General features: G+C 50.9%; 1 protein-coding gene across 1 annotated transcript in view; it reads right to left on the reverse strand.

Moving 5' to 3' along the window:
• The window catches only part of MN1 (MN1 proto-oncogene, transcriptional regulator), a 48,450-nt gene that overhangs the window by 19,801 nt on the left and 10,885 nt on the right, over positions 1 to 17,764 (reverse strand). The window lies entirely within an intron of this gene.

A 17,764-nucleotide genomic window follows, 5' to 3' on the forward strand; every position in this document is an offset into this window, starting at 1 on the left:
CTTTCATCATCATCATCATCCAGCAGCGCTGCATGCAGGCTGGGGCCTCCTGCCTCCATGGGCCCCCAGTTGAGGCTGGGTTGGGGGAGGATCAGGAGAAGAATCTGAAGAAAGCCTAGCTTTCTCGGCCTCCCCACGGAGGCCTCACACACAGAACCTCTGAGCCAAGAAGTACAAATGAGGCCCCGAACAGGCTGGGAAACCCAGGCCGCCCCTCCCCAGGCTCCAGCCCCCAACCCGGCCCTCCAGGGGCCCCCATTTGGGGGCACAGGCTCCCCCGGGCACCAAGAAGAAAAGGGGGCCCCCTCTCCCACAGCTGCTATCGTTGCCAGCCTCCCCAAGGCCCGAGGGAGGTCTGGAGCTGCTCTGAAAGGGCGCCGGGCGCCGGGGGTTCATTCAGCTGTTTTCGGGTGGCTCCAATGAGTTCATTTTACCGCGGCGGAATATTAAACAGCTCCTGGGGAAACAGATGCTGGGCTTTGGCTTCAGAGGGAGGGAGGAAGGGAGGCCACAGGCCGGCAAGGAGAGAATTCAAGTTCCGCTTCAGGCGGCTCCAAAGACCTTTCCAGGCTCGGCTCAGCCTGAGTCGTCACGCTGACCGGTGCCTGGGGACCAAGTGCAGGGCATCATGTGGGAGTCCAGGCTGACACCTTGAATGTCTCATTTCACTTAGGCCTCACAACCACCCTAGGAAATAGGAGCTCTACTATGCCCACTTCACAGATGAGAAAACTGAGGCACAGGGTAGCAAAATGACTCACTCAAGGCCACACAACAAAAGAGGGCACCGAGATTCAAACTCAGGACCTAAAACATCATCTTGGTCCTTTTATCTACATAACTATCACTCACCACCCTCAAGGTACCCTCTCAGGGGCACATACCAAGCAAACGGACCCCTGAACAGAGGTGAAGCTGCCGGGTGCTGTGCCTCCCTTGTGCTCAGATTTCCCTCCACTCTGCAGAGAACGATCCCACTTCCTATTATTCTAATAATCCCTGACATCTGAGCAGCTTTCTTGGAGGCTGCCAAACACGTCTGGGTGTATCACTTCCTCGAAGCTTCATAGCAGCTTCCCCATTCCAGACGGGGAAACTGAGGCCCAGCCAGCAGGGTGGATCACAAAGCCGCTGCCCAATTAAAGGCAAAGTGATGAAGCAACGCTCCTCTCCTCCCCCTGCAGACTCAAGGTCCAGATTCATCCCACTGCCCACCAAGGAAGTTGGCACTCCCTCCTCACCATGGGAGCACAGAGAGGTGAGGTAACTTGCCCAGAGCCACAGAGCTGGGTTCCAAGGTCAACCCCTAGAACTGGGCTGGGTCAGAGCCCCCCACTCCCAACTCTCACTGGCTCCTGGCTATCCGAAGAGGTGCTGATCATAACATGGGGCTTCTTCCCTTTGGGACTTCATCAGTGCCTATATATTTTTTCCTCCATGATTAGGAATAAATAATGATAATAACAACAAGTAACATGTATTGAAGCTTACCAGGTACAAATCACTGATCATAAGGCTTAATGTGTATGAATGGGTATAGCCCCCCCTACAGAACCCCGCGAGGTCGACACTGCCATCATCCTCACTTCACAGATGAGGAACCGAGGCTCGGGGATCAACACCATATGGTCTCGCCATTGCCCTTGGGCAACTCCATGGGTGATGGAGCCCAAGTGGTCTCGAGGCACGAGCTCTGTACTGTTTTTCCTGTTTCCATGGACTGTGTCCCCATGCTTAGGGGCAGCCTGGCCCAATGGGCAGAAAGATGGGTGTTGGGGGGGCAGATCTGGCTACACCACCTGCCGGCCACACCCACAAGCAGGTCCTTTTCCTTGCTGCACCTCACCCTTCTCGTCTGTAAAATGGGTCAACAGAAGTAGCTGCTTCATGGTGGGGTGAGGATGCCATGGGTGGCTCACAGGAGGCACTGGCACAAGCTCGGCTCTCAAACTGCCCCCCGCTGCCCTTTCAATGGCTGCAGAGTGATTAAGGAGTCCAAACGCCATCCTTGAGTCAGGCTTCTCCTTTTACTGGACCCTAGAGGTTTGCAGGGGGGAACTCCAGTAAATAGGAATCAAAGGTTCAGAACAAGAAGAGCTGGGCCCCAATCCCAGCCCCACCTGTTATCAGCTGGGAGACTCAGTGTGGCACCACGCCTCCTGGGCCTCCGTTTTCCCATCTGTGAAGTAGGACGCCTCCTGGGATGCTGACGGGGTTAGAGCAGTGAATTTGGGAGTCCCACTGTGACTCCCCTTCCCCCCGACACCATGGGAGTAGTTTTCAGCCCAAAACCCTAAAAAAGAAGTCTCAGTGACAAAGTCTCCTGACTCTAGTGAAAAAGAGTAGGAGGAAGTTCCCAGAACCCACAGGCAGGGGCTGGGCTCCAAAGGGTTAAGCTCAGCTCTGATTTCTCCCGAATGGCAAAGACAGCAGCTGAGGCTGCCCCCCTGCTCCCCGCTGCATGAAGCCTGACCCCTGACATTTCCACTCCCAGCCGCACTTGTATTTAAAAAAGGGAAGGAAAAAAATGTAACCATCCACACAGACAGTTTGGGTAGGCAAGGAAGGAGGGGGCATGCTGCAGATTTCCTTTAACTGAGTTCAGTTCACCCCAAAAAAAAATTTTTTTTAAAGAAAGACCTAGAAGGGAGGCAGAAGGGGGAACAGAAGAATGAAAAGGTGGCAGACAAGTTCTCTGGAATCACCGGGTACCACTACATTTTCTGATTAATTAACCCTGAAAGGGGCCTCTCTCCCAGCTCTTCCTGGGGGAGGTTCTGGCTGGCAGAGCCCCGTTTTCAGAGCGGGGCAGCCTCTCTGGGGGGGACTCACTTAGAGGTCCCGGGGGAGCTCAATCCCCTCTCCAGGCCACGCTGCAGTTAAAGCCAAGGATGATAAGGAATTTATCAAATGAGATTTACACAGGGAAACCCTAATTAAGAGGTTAGTCTCCAGTTTAATTGCCTTCAAACCTAGGCAGGCAGGCCCAGGCAGATGGATTTTCAGTCTGACCTCATTAAAAATTAATAATAACCAAACAGAATACAGAGGAAAATCTGAAGTCCAAAATGTGGCTAACAAGTAGAGGGGGGCAGGGGGTATGAAGGGCCGGGGACTGGCCTGACCCAGAATCCGCTGGCTTGTGCCCCCTGGGCTGGCCTCAGACCCTGAGCTTGTGGTCCTTCTCTCTCCTCTCTTGAAATCTGGTAGTTCTGGGCTCTCTGCTCCTTGAAGCCTTTTCTCCCCCAGCCCGTGCTCCCCTTGAAACTGGCACGCCGAATATAAATTGGAAGCATGCATCTAACCCCAACCCCAGGCGGACGCCACATACCAGACAAAATGACTACAGGCCTTGGTCATCTGGGGTTAAGAATGGTTTTTGTTTTTGGCAGGGAATGTGGAGGAGCCCAAAGGAACTGGCCCGGACAATTGTTCCAGGAATGAAAGGCAGAGAAGGAAAAAGAAGGAGGAGGGGGGAGACGGCAGAGAGGGAGATGGGGCAAACACCTGGGGAACCACAGTTGGAGATGTTTTTCTGTCCCTTGGGGAATGGCCTGCAAAGTTTTTGCACCAGTCTTTAAAACACAAGGGGAACATGGATGTACCCCACTCTGGGCAGATAGGATTTTGCTCCTTGTATGTACCCTTTTCACTGCCCCACACCCCACCCAGCTTTGTTTGATTAAACTATAAATTAACGCTTGAGGCAGAGAATGAGAAGAGATTTCTTTCCAAGAGCAAAATCTAGGAAAAAATCTCCAGCAAACAGACTTGCTCATTGTCACATGGATCTGGGGAGAAACACAAGCAAGAAGCAAAGTCTTACAGGGTATGGGTCACTTCTGTCCCAAGTCATTGACCCAGGCCAATGGCAAAGTAGCAGGTCAGAGTTATGGGTGCTTCCTCCCAGCCAGGCACAGTTTTGAAGGGCGACTCATGGTTTGTCTCGTAACTGCCCACGGAGAACACATTACCATCCACATACAGTGCAATTAATATGCTTTACATGTTATCAGCATTGCTACTGTGATTTTTCGAAGTTTCCTAACATTAGCAAGGGACTGATTTTCCAAACCTTACACAAACAGAGATGCTAAGAAGTGGGTATGCGGGGCCAGGATATTGAAAACTCTAAGGGGCTTCAGAAAATGCACGATTTTTATCTCAGAGCTGTTTCTCACTGACTTGCATTCTAAGACATCTAGCCTGCTGTCTGGGGAATTTCTGCCAGCTGCAGTGGCCACCATCGTTACCATCCATGGCACCCAGGATCACCCTCCAAAACTCTGCAGGCAGATTTCCCAGGATTCACAGGAAAGGAGCGATGCTGTCAAGGGGCCCCCGCTCCCCCACTTTCTGCAGTGTGCCACCTCTTCCCCTTGCAGGTTCTCAATTCCTCTTGTCCAGGAGGTGGAAAGCATCTTACTTACGCCAGGGTTTAGTGACCACTGTGATGTGCCAGACACTGGACTGAGTGCTTCTCACTATTTCCCCTGATCCTCACCAAGACCCTGTTTAGCCCAAAAAACAGATGAGGAGACTGAGGCCCAGGGCGGGCGGTGAAGGGATCGATGCAGGGAGAGGCAGGGCTGCTACAGCTGCAGCACTGACTTCCTGAGCTGTCTTCCTCCCCAAGGCCTGGGATGCAAAAGCCAGTTCCAATGGCCAGTGGTCAGGTGACTAACGGAGGACATTCCAGCCTCCTCTCACAGCCCACCAAGGTCAGTCAGGCCCTGATGTCTCTAACAAGCCTTGGCTGGGACAGGGGCTATGTCCTGGGCCCCTGGGTCTCAGGCAAGCAGAGCCTATGGAAGGGAGGGGCTGGTGAGGACCAGTGTTGGGGATGGAGAGAGGGGGAAAGTGAAGTGGGGATGAGGAATTCCGATGCCCACAGCTCCCTCCCTTTCCTCCTCAACCCTGCAGAGACGGGGGCTGGGACCTTGACCCTGGACCAGCTCCTCTGGAGGAAACCCCCACCATCCCTGCTAGGTCTCAGGAGAATTCGGGTGGCACTGACTCCCAGCCCTGGGACCACATAAGGATGCACCCCAACCACTGACAAAGCCCCTTCCTTCATTCATCCAATCACTGGGCACCTACTGGCCATGGAGCCAACGCCAGGTCCTGGGGAAAAAATGCTGCTTCGTCTCCATTTTCCACTCACACATCAGAGCCCCCTGCCATCCTGGCTAATGGGCCTGCCCCAGACCCTCTCTCCTTACACTGGCCAATTTCCTGTGGATCATTAATGCAACTGTCCTTTTTCTCTATGTATTTACTGGGTAATTCCCTCTCTCAACAGGTGTGGTGTCTGTTTTGTTCACAGCACCGATTCCAGCAGGGTGCAGGGTGCAGAGAAAGAATGTGACAGATACACAGGCAGATGCTCCCTGCTCACGGGGCTCTGACTGCTGGGGATTCCAGAATTGACCCACTTGACAGGCACACTGAGGCTCAGCGAGGTTGCACAGCCTTGCCCCGATCACACCAAGCCACCTCCTGGCCCCCAGGCCTGGGGCTCTGACTGCTTCCCCTTCACCCTTGGGGAACAGATGGTGAAGATTTGGATAATCAGTGACATGACTGACAGTTGTCAGGAGGAGGGTGTGCGAGACTGGGAGCTGGTCTTTGGTTTGGTTTTGGTGTTGGTGTTTGTTTGTTTCTGCCAGTCTCTGTTTTTATTTTTTATTTATTTTTTTATTGAAGTATAGTTGATTTGCAATATTGTGTTAGTTTCAGGTGTGGAGCAAAGTGATTATTTCAAGCTTCTGTCGGTGAGAAATCAGCTTCTCAGCTCATCCTTAGTGGTTCTGAGCACGGGCTCCCAAGTCAGACAGGCTCAGGTGTGAATCCGCCCTCTGCTCCCCACTTCCCAGTTGGGTGACCTCAGACAGGTCACCTTCCCTCTCTGAGCCTCAGTTTTCTCAACTATAAAATGGGGCTTGGTGTGATTGGCACTCAGTGAGTGCAGCTTGTAAGGATTCCTTTGCAACTCAGAGAGTCAGGGAGGAAAGCAAAAGAAAACCCTCCAGAAGGTGGACGCCAGGCCAGGGTCACCCGGAGGCTCAGTCCGGCTGGTCCTGTGCCTTCCTGTCCGGTGACCTCTGTCAGGCCTGGAGAACAATGCCTGGGAAAAGAAGGAAACAGTCTCCCTGGGCTAGGACATGAACCATGCCCTGCCCAGATCAGGGGGAGGACAGACATCCCGCACGACCGCCACCTGTGGCAGGCTGAGTGCTCCCCTGAGGCCTGAGTGCCCTGTCCTTGGGGAGGGTGAGGACACGCCCTACCCTAACCTGTGGCCCGGCCCGGGTGCTGCCAAACTATTGGAAGAGAGTTTCTGCCTCCTCAGAAGGGGCCAGGCAGGAAGGAAGAGAAGGGAAACACATTTCTCAGCTACTTTGGGCTCAGATGCAACCACCATTAATCACACATCTACTATGTGCCGTGAGGTCCCATCCCTCTTGTGGCCAAGGCCCTCCCCTGCCCGCCCCCCCCCATCATACTTGGAATCAAACCCACCCTCCTGACTTGAGTGTGATGACAAGTCCCGAGTGGTCCGGCCCCTCCTGCTTGGACAGGCTCTCCCCCTACGCAACCCCTTCCTGTTCCTGGAACTTGCCAGCTCAGTCCTGCCTCAGGGCTCCTGCTCTCCCCTTGTCTGGAACACCCTTCCTGCAGAGCTGGACCGGACTGGCTCCAAGGTGTGGGAACCTATTGTTAAATATTCAGGAATTCTGCAAGCCGGCTGACAGCTGACATTACAGCTTGACATGGGCCATGGTTGGAGTATTTACACCACGGGAATCGGCAAATGCTCTAAGCCGAACTCTCCCCCTCCCTGGAGAGCCAGTTGTTGAACAGCTAGCAGCACACCACTGGCTGCCTCCTCATCATTCAGGGCTCAGCTTAACCATCACCACCTCACAGAGGCCTCCCTGGTGGCCCCATCTAGAACCTCTCATGCCCATCCCCTTCTGATTCTCTGTTTGCAGCCCTGCTCACCCTGTGACATTCTTCTTATTTGTTGTTTGTCTGACGGTCTGTCCCCTCCCCTAGAATGTAAGCTCCGTGAGGGCAGGAGCTTTTGTCTATCTGGTTCCCCACTGCATCTCGGCACCTAGAACAGCATTGCCGCATGGTAAGTGCTTGATATGCATTTGTTGAATGAATAAATATGCCGGGCATTTTGCATTCAGACTTTACTACCATGCTTTCAGTATTATTTTGAACCTCACCTCAATCTCTCACTGTAGTTCAGGGATTCTCAACCTTGGCACTTTTGGCCTTTGGGGCTGGATAATTCTTTGTCGGGAGGAGGTGGAGTGAGGACGGCCCCTGTGCGCTGTAGGATGCATCCCTGGACTCTACCCTAATGCCAGTAGTGCCCTCCTTCCCTGCAGTTGTGGCAGGGAAAAATGTCTCTAGACACTGGCAAGCATCCTCTGGGAGGTTACATCACCCCAGGGTAAGGACCACGGCCAGGGCCCTCAGGGAGCAGTGTTACTCTCCCCAGTCTGCCACTGAGGCTGGGAGAGGTGCTGGGACGTGGCTGAGGGTCCCCTGTGGGAACAAAGAATGACTCTCCTCCAGCTGAGTCCAAAGCCCTCGTGCTCACCAACTTACCCTGCTGCTTGCGGCCCCTAGGGCAAAGGGCTCAGCAACCCTCTGAGAGGGGCCCAGGGATTACACCTGTGTTGTGGGTCCTGTAACCTGTGATTCACCTGCCCAAGGTCACACAGCACCCAAGTAGCAGAGCTGGGATTCGAACCCAGGCCTGTGTGACAGCTAAGCCCTCCCACCCTCTCCTGGAGCAGGGACCTCGCTCACTCACTCCCTGGCACATTCTCTCTCTCTCTCTCCCTCTCTTTCTCTCATGCTTGCTCTCTTCCTGTTTAGCTCGAGCCTGCCAGGTTCCTGAGGCCCCACCTGAGGTGCCGGACATGGGGGTCTAACTTCTTTATTGCCAGCTCCCAGACTGTTTAAGGCTGGCACAGGCTCCTATCAAAGTGCTCGGGGGCTGTGGGTCAGCTCATTTCACAGATTCCTTCCACGAGAAGGCTGACCCTTCCTCATGTGTATCAGAAAACTGTTCCTTCAGAGCCTAGGAGAGCTGTCAAGTGAAAGAAAAATACCAGAGCATTGCCATCCCACCGCCAGGGACCCGGGCCTCACCATGGCTGCCCACACCAGGCTGGGGCCAGCTCACCAAGGTCCACACGTGGTCTGACTGCCCCCCACAAGGACAGGGTCTGACGGTGAGGCCTCAGACAGCTGCTGCAGGAGTAGCAGGTTCCAGCCCAGCCCTGCCCTAGGCCATGTAACATGTACTGAGCATGGCCCCAGGCGCTGGGCCCCGTGCTAAGGGCCTGATGTACAGACTGGCGTGGCTCCCCTCCAGCCGGCATGACTCCATAGCCCAGGACAAGTCACATGGCCTCTCTGCTATTCATTTCCTCACCCTTAAGACAGGACAAACACTAGCAGCAACACCATCTTGCACTTCGAAGGGTCATATGACACTACAAATGAAACACCGGGCATACAGCAGGAGGTTAATAAAAGCTGCTGCTGGCACAGCGCTTCCTCATTGTTGGGCAGTCTTCTGAGCATCTACTCAGGCATATATTAACTCACCAAATCCTCCCCAACCCGCACCCTGCCCACGAGGTATGAACTATTATCCTCTTTCCCTGATGAGGAAATGGAGGCACAGAGAAGTTCAGTAGCCTACCCAAGGTCACACAGCTAGGCAGTGGAGTTGCTTCAGTTTGAACCCAAGTAATCTGCCAGAGCCTGTGCTCTTAACCACATCATTATAATCATCCTATTTAGTCCTATTTAGCTAAAATCATCCCATTTAGTCTTCATAATACTTCCATGAGATATGCACTATTTTTTTTTCCTTTCTTCAATTTTATGAGGAAACCAAGCTGGAAGCACTGAAAAGGTGATAGTCACATAGCTCAGAAGAGTCAAAGAGCCCGGCCTGAAATCTAGACCAGCCATCTGGCAGGATCTGGTGCTACTGTGGCTTCCCAAGGTCAAGAATCATCTCCTATATAGCCTATACCTCCTGTAGCTCTGAAAGAGGAAGGGGAACCGTGCTGCTCTCATCAGGAATGTGTGTCCTACATTGGTGCTTCCTACAAAACATTTGGAAACTTCTGGCTTAAGAAGACCTGGACCCTGGTTTGCACAGGCTCAGCAAAATCAGATCCTAGCGCCCCGGTGAGGGGTCAAGAGGCAGTAAGGCAAGGTCAAGGCTGAAGTTCAGCTATAGTGCAATCCTTGCTGTGCAGCTGTGCTGTGTGACCTTGGCTGAGTTGCTTGCCCTCTCTGGGTCTTGGATCTCTCGGCTGGAAAACGTTGTGGAGAAGGGGCACAAAAATGAGAGAAGTTTTTTTCCCATTCTATAATTTTGCCTAAGCGTTCACCTTCGTGCTATTTCAATAGTGAAAATTACAAGCATATTTTCCAGGATATCCATCTACCGTGACACTGCAGCTTCATCCTCCATCACGTCTGGACATCTCAGTTGCCAACACAAATCTACCCAGTATCTCCACATACGCACACCCTGGCAGGAAAAATTGGGTCAGCAGACAGTAGCCCATGGCAGCCGGCAAAATAAGCTCTCAAAGACTTTCCACAGCAATGCTGCCGCAAAGATCTGCTGGAATGCACAAAGTAGGCCTTCTAAGAAGTTCTGAATTTCCACTCCTCCCAAAATGGCCACAGAGGCCCTGGCAGAGAGCTGACCCACAGAACCGCCCCTTGGTGGGTGCTCTGGGGCTAAAAGCATCCTCTTTCACAGTTGTCACATAAAGGGGAGCAGGCAGTGAGCACCCAGGCTTCCTCTGAAGCAATGAAAAAGCAGGGGAGAAAGGGACACACCAAGAGGATGATGGGGAGTTCCCTGGGGCAAGAGAGGTGAGCCTCCTACCCAGGGAAGGTGAGGGGTTGAGGGGCACCAAACACAGACAGTTCAAATTTCAAGACCAGCTTCTCTATTTGTGGAAACCATCAAACCCTCCCAAACCCACCCCTGGAAGAAGGACGAAAAAAATCAAAATGTGGGCGAACCCAGCCCCTCTCCCTGTTCTCAGCCTTAACGTGGACAGGAAAGAGACAGAATCACCATTCCATCCTCTGCAGGATCTAACTTCAAAAATCTTGCGCACAGAGTAGGGAGGCAAGGGGCCTACTGAAAACTGGGACACCAGTTTTTGCAGGCTTAAAAACAGATCAATTTTACGCTAAAGTTTAAAATGAAACACGTTCCTGTTTGGGAAAAGAATTTCATTAGGAGGAAAATATAATATAAAAATACCCATTTAGAAAGAATACGCTATTAATTCTTAGCACTCTATGCAGAAGGGAAAATTGCATTTTTATCTAAATGGTTTTTCTGCATAAGCCATTTACAATATTCTTTGCCTCTCTATAATAGGCCCTGCTACCATTAGTAGTGGGACGACCAGGCTGAGGGCTGAAATCGCCCTCAAACACATTTAATACATAACCCCTGAAATCTATTCCAACAGGGACCTCAGCAAACAGGCCCGGCATTCCTTTTTTTAAGGAAGAAATAAATATTGCTGAGGGGGTTGGGAGTGGTGTGCTGATGGGAGAGAAAGGGACAAGATGGTTTAAGTTAAAAGCAAGCGCTCTGGGTCCCTTTAGCCAGCTTTAAAATTGCAACCGATTTTTGGCTGCATGATTGCAACCATTTGACTGCCTGCGTGTGTATCCACCCCAAACACACACACACACACACACACACACACACACACACACTCACTCACGGGTTTCCATCAAACAAGCAAACAAGGAAAGATGAAATTCAGGATATGAAAACAAACTATTTTTAAACACTAAAGCAAACACACCAAGATAGCAATACTGCTATTTTCCCATTAAACTAAGTTTCTCTCAATTTGAAAAGTCAGAATAATCTAAACAATACTTCCAAACAAACTGCAGGGAGCTTGGGTGTTGCAGCCTCCGCCGGCTTTAACAATGGAAAAATCCCCTCCGTAGAGAAGCAAAAACACAGGCGGGAATGGGGCCGGTCGGTTTTGCCACGTACTGCCACGTCCCACCACGTCCCACCAAACGGGTTGCCCCAACAGTAGCACATGACTGAATGCCCAGTGGTCTCCAACTTCAAAATGCAATACTTTTTCTTTTTTCCAAAAAGTTGTTTTTTGTTTTTTTTAAAAAAAGTCTTCCAGCTCTTTCTCTCTTGAATTTCCAAAATAACTACTTACTGAATACCAAATGTCGGGGAGCTAAATTAATTTATTAAGGAAATGCAAGGGCTGTGATGGACACCGAGCGTGGGGCCCCCTGTGATTTCGCTGCCATGAGCCAGAACGCCTTGGGCCGCTCTCTTCCGGCAAAGCTTAGTCCATAAATTCTCCCTTTCAAACCAGGAGCCCAGAAATGTCATAATTATAGCTGATACAGGTAACAGGTGTGCCCCTCTGTTCCTCCCACCTCTGCCCCCGCCTTCCAGACAAGCTGCTGGAAGATTTAGTGGTCTAGCCAGGGGTGTCGTAATTACCGGAAACGATTCTGGTTTTAAGGGTTAGATAAAGACCCTCTCCAAATGTAAGGGCAGACTGATGTCCATTAGACTTTAACGGGCCCACATAAAAAAAGAAATTGTATCCTCATCTCTCCAAATGCCTGTTTTCCCAGCGCCTCAAGTTCATTTCAGGCTGGCTCAGCGCCGAAAATACTCCTGTCCAGCCCTCGCTCTGCAAAGGCAAGGACTCAGTAGAAACTGATGTTCAAGGAATTAAGCAACTGGGGAGGGGAGGGTGGCTCAGGAAACCCATTTGCTCTACAACTGTTAAGCCAAAATCTGTCTTTTAAAAAATAATAATAAAAGTGGAATTTTAACCCATCATCCAGAGACAGAGAGACAGGAAGGCTGGAGGGAGCCCAGGAAGAAAGGGAGGGGGTGTACCCAGCGATGCCTGGATAAAGAGCCCGCACCATCAAGAATGACACACTCTCCCCTTCTGAGACTCGGTGTTGGGAAAGGCCAAAGCTGCAGGCTGTTTTGCTCTGGTTTTCTTTTTCCCAGCTTTCGAGACTTATGCATACTTTTTCTTCCTTCTTTGAAAGTCAAATCACGCATTTCCTTAAAAGTTATGCGTGCACGCGCGCGCGCGCGCGCGCACACACACACACACACACACACAAACACCCAGCACCACCGTTTGTCAAGGAGCAGCATGGAAGGTGCCCCAGAGAGGTTTAAGATTCTTTACTCTTCGTCTGTGCTCAGCTCCCAGTCAATTAAGAATTAATGCTTGAAAACTTTCCGGGGACCAAGACACCAGAAGGAAGCCGATGGATGTTCTTTGGCCGTCTCCAAGGTTCTGGGGGGCTGAGTTTGTTGGATTGGGCTTTTCCTCCCTCCTCCCAGACAAGTGATGCTTGGAGGGGCCTCGCCCTCCCTTCCTGTCCTGAGGAAGTGGTGGGAACCTCAACTGGGGGCCTTTATTCCGTGACGGCCAAGGGGGCCCATTAGTGCACACAGTCACACACACACACATACACACACACAGTTCTAATCCCGGCAAAATGCTTCACACACACTGAGCACAAAATAAATGCTTATTAACTAAACTGACCCCAAATAGTGAAATGTACAAGTAAATTAATCACGCCTCTCCTGGAGGCCTAACAGGATTACAAATTCGGCAAAAACTGACCACATGGAGATCAATAAGCTTCTACTTAAAACTGAACAGGGCCAAAACTTTGCATGAGCTGCTTCTTGGGGAAAAAATTAATTTATTTTTTCGTTTCTTATTAAGACTTCTCAGGCCTGTGTGTGTTCATGTGTGTGTGTGTGTGCGCTCATGTGTATACTCGAGTAGGGGTGCACATGCCTGCATGCACAAGCAGAAACCGGCAAAAGGCATCCAGAGCTTTATGCCCAGACAATTTAGAAATAGTCACGGCATAAGGATCGTGAAATTGCTCCTGTTTAAAAAAGCCAAATTTTGGTCCACAGCCTCCCTTCCCTCAAATACTAAACAACCACCAAAAGTTACATCGCAGGAGATGAAAATGGTCAATTTGCTTTGAGCCAATTAGGCCTGCTGATGGCTGGACCGTGGGTCCCCTGAAGGGGAGGAAAGTGAACCTCTAATTCATCCAGCTCCTTTCCACACTTGGCTTATCTCGAGTCAGGGAAATCTTCTTCTTGCTGAATTTGTCATTTACTTGCCTTCCCTTTTTGCCTACCATTCAGAAAATGGAAAAAAATGTATGTATTGTGTGGGAGGGCACTGCTTGCGTTTTAAGACAGTGGGACCTGCCTGCAAGTTCTGTAATAGGCAAGATTATCCCTAAAGAGGCTCAGTGCTGGGAGAGAAGCATCAGTGGTCACTTTACGGGGTCATCAGGGAAAATTGGTCACTCATTTTTCCCACCCCCATCGTCCCTCTTTTATGGAAAGATCTGGGTGCATCTGTGAAACTCGATGCTTCCGCAGCAGGCCTCGTGGGACCAGCTTCTCTGCAGGAAAAGTTAGCCACAGCCACATTACGAGGCTCGATCCACCCAGGGCCCATCTGGGTCTTCATCCCCACGCCCCGGCCCCGCATGGCTAGCTTGGCCACCAACTACACAGAAAGGGGCTCTGACTGCTAAGAGACCCATGACGTGGTCATCCGCCCCAGGCTGGGTTCCCCACATCTATTTCCCCCATACATCTGCGGTCACGTGGAAGCCCCAGGCCCAGCAGGGAGAGCTGAGCCAAGAACTTTCTGTCCTTTATGATGGCCAACACCAGCCCCCAAGCAATTCCCTCACTCCCAGCCTCGCCCAGGAGGTGTTACTATAAATGACTTCCACACTTACAAATTATTTTCCACTCCTAAACCCCGTGTCGGTAAATAACATTTCGACTCATAGAGACACACTTCTCCCCTCTCCATCCATCCCTTGATCACCTGCCCCCGCCCCTGGAGAAAATAAACTGCACCCTCATCTCCATCCAGTCTTCCTAACTGGGGCTGTTTCGCTCTCTGCCTTCCGGCTCAGAGGAAAGGACAGAGTGTCCACATCAGGACTCAGGACCTTGAATTTCAAGGACTTTTCCAACAGCCCATGCGGTCAGGGTAGAACCCGCTTACTTCCCAGTGAACTCTCAACCAAGCCTGGCTTTCTCTGGAAGGCTGAGCTCTGGGGATTTCAAAGCAGGCTATGTTTTCTGCCGACTTCCCCAGCCCTTCTCTGATCATAAGATGGTCCCTCAGAAGTATTTTATTCCTGGTGGTCGTTGCCAATCACTCGACGATACTTGTGTTCCCAGATCCAAGGGCATCTGAAAAACACTGCTTCATGGTAACTTTAAAGGGTCATATCTTTTCCACATCTCACCCTGCCCTCGATGATTGGATGAACAGGGGGCAGGGTGTGTGTGTGTGTGTGTTGTGTACAAGTGCGTGTGCATGTGTGTGTGTGTGTGTCTCCTCTCATTGCAGGAGCTCCCAAATACGACCAGGAGCACCACCAATGGGGCTCTCAAACTGGGGGCAGACAGATTCCTCCAGTCATACCAGGCAAAGCCAGCTGTGTCAGAAAGGCCCAAGCCCACCCCATTCCAGTGAAAGTGTTGACCCAAGCTCTGAGAGCAAATGAAACCTTCGTGTCCAAACACCCTTTAAATTATCATCAGCAATTAGAAGGGAAAACTTATTTTAAGTCCTCAGATTGCATCTCCGGGCCACTTAGTTCTCACAAGATGGTCTGCTGGAAGAGGGAGCAGGGTGGGGTAAGGCCCAGAAGGGTCTCAGCACCCAAGTTAGTCCGCATCTCCTCTGAAGGCATGACAATGTCATCTGTTTCTGAGTCACCCTGGAGGGGGGTTTTGACACGTGCAGGATAAAAACAAGAGCCGGTTCCCTCCAACTTTCCAAAGACCATCCGCGTCAGTGGGCCCCAAAGATGCCTTCACAGAAGGGTCTCCTTGTTTTCCTAAATCATTTTCCAACACACCTGATTCACTTAAACTGAACACTAGCAGAGGTAAGTCATACTGAGACCCAGAAAATCAGAGATCTCTCCCAAGAATCAGAATCCCAGGGCCAATCGTTCCATGAAGGGTCCAAGATCTTCCACAGAGATGTCAAAGACAGGAAGAAGACAGAGCCTTTGGGTCACACAATCCATCCTACCAGCTACAGAGGAAGTGGGGCGAGCTGAGTTCACTGGACGCCTGAGCTTTAATGCTCAGAACGTAAAAACCTGCTTTCCCCCTACCATGTGAGTTTGTGTTGGGATGTTTATTGGAGGTTCCCCCTCTTTGGAGAAAAGTCTATTCCACATAAGATGTTCCTTCTGGGACATTCAGAGAGCCAATTTGTTATCATGAATGTGCTAAGACCTCCAAACTGTTTAAGTTCAATTGCCGTTATGTTTAAAGGGCATTTGGGTCCTTATGATGATGCATAAATTGTGAAAGGATCAGCACACGACCACTATAAAGTTCTCCCTCTGATCCTGCTTGGCGAGGATGCGGAGGTGATGAAAACCTACCAGCTTTCTCAGCCAAGAAGGAAAATGAGAATTTGGGATGCTGGGGCTATGATGGACCCCCCCAGTAGTAGGTATCAGGGATGCCAGTTTGAAGTGGCCTTGCGGGGCCAAAACTTGAAGCTATCAGGGCCCAGAAAGAGCCCCTTAGATTTCATGATGCTGGGAAGCCTCTCCGCCACTCTGCACCCCATGTCCTTTCCGGGCAAACATCATGTTGGGAGCAGACCCTCCACTTGCTTCCCAAACCTCAGAGGCCTCTGATTAAAATGCAAGCCAGCAAACAAAGCAGGCCTCGGAGTCCTGCAATAATTACCCACCGTGAGAATGATGGCTCTCAAACGCCCCTCCTCATTCAAGTATATTAAACTTAACTCTGCCTTTCCATCCCGGTCACAAAATAAGTTGGGGGTTCTGGGCCCCTGAAGTGCACATCCATGGGGTAGCTTCTTACCCACACCCTAAAGTCACTGATGGCCCCGTGAGGCTGCGTGTGGATGTGTGTTGTCGTGTCACTGGAAGACGGCAGAAAATGATCAGGGCCGCCTCGGCACTGGGCGACCCGTCCAGCAAAACGTGATGTGCCAGGGTCCCAGAACCATCTCTTCCTTCCGGTCCCATTCATGAGCTGAGGAGACCATCGGCTGAGCTGTTGTGCACCAGGACACAGAGGGTCCCTGAAGGCAAAGCTGTGACTAATTCAAAAGCCCACCGTCCTCTCCGCCAAGTCGTTGGTACCAAAAGATTACAATAAAGGAGAGGAATTTCCATAAATGAGAAGCAGCGCCCGCTTCCCACAGCTGGGAGGGGGCGTGGGGGAGGGGTGGGTGGGCACTGATTCAAAGATTCCTCTCCCGGCTGTAGAGTGGTGTTAGCTGAACTCAGACAGAGAGACACCTCCACGCGCAAAACTCAGCAAGGGGCGACGTACGTCTGCTACTGAAATACTCCAGATCAAAGTCACCCCCAGCCCAGGAGGCCCGGGAGGCCGAGATTTCATAATTAGGATCTTCAAAATCCTCCTCTATTTTTAGGACTTGCTCTCATTCAGTCCTTTACAGAATCAGAAACTGTCAGCTAAGGCCAAAGAGACTGAAGGTTTAGTTTCTCTCCCTGCCACCGCACGCCCCCCAACTCTGCTTTCAGAAAGCAGATTAATGGTAAACTAAAGGAGTAGCTGGATGATTTGATGGAAATACACTTGGCCATGCATATGTATATGTGCGTACGCTGGGGTGGGGTGAGGGGTTTGGTGGGGGGGGGCTCCTTCCCACGCTGAATTGCATGGGCCCTGCTCTCCTCCTGTGGGCTGCAGATAGACCCAGACCGGACATCGCACCTCAGCCACACCCTTTCAAGCCAGCCCCCAGACCACTTTGCTGGGCCCCAGGGTGTACCAGAAGGCAAGGAAACTTGAAAATTTTTCCCCAAATGTCTCTCTTCTCAATCATGCACTCATGTATGTATCAACATGTCCGCCACTAGCAATCAAAACCCACACTCAAATCTGTCCACCCAAGACACGCCTAAAAATAGACATCATCCTAAAACAAACACATCGCTGGGCAAGTCAAAATCTGACTTGAGTCAAAACGATGAAGCTGGATTATTCCAGCCCTTCCAGACTGAAGACTTGGGTGGAACAAGCAGAGGGGCATCAAGGGAAGAATATAAGGTGCACCCACTAGTTACAGGGGACCCCCCCCAATAGATTCAGGTCCCCTCTGGCACAAGAGGTTTGGTGTTTTTATACTGCAGTGTGCTTGGGAGGCCTACTTGCCCTTACACACTCCCGGGACATTTGATCCTATTACATAAAGCTATCGACTTTTAATCTCTAAAATTAACCAAACCGAGGCAAATACAGTATTCCTAACTAGAAATATTTATCTCCTAAATGCTTTCGGCAAAGCATATCACTCCCTGGGCAAAGAACACGACCCAAGGTTATTGTCACTCAAGTGGACAGAAAGGTGATTTTGCTAAAGCTTCCAGCATAGTGTGAGTTCAGGAGATCCTGTGAAATCCCAAGGATACACTCAAGTTTGCCCTTCCAGAGTGGGAAGAATTTCCCTCCTCTAATTTCACCTGGTCCTCCTGGACTGTTTATTAAAGATGTATATTTTATATCAGCAGAGAGTATCAAGTAACTTCTTGGCAAGGGCAGCCATATTTTCAGGACCTATTAAGATTTTGGGGG

This window comes from Mesoplodon bidens, assembly GCF_964165515.1.
Source record: "Mesoplodon bidens genome assembly, chromosome: 13".
Classification (NCBI taxonomy): domain Eukaryota; kingdom Metazoa; phylum Chordata; class Mammalia; order Artiodactyla; family Ziphiidae; genus Mesoplodon; species Mesoplodon bidens.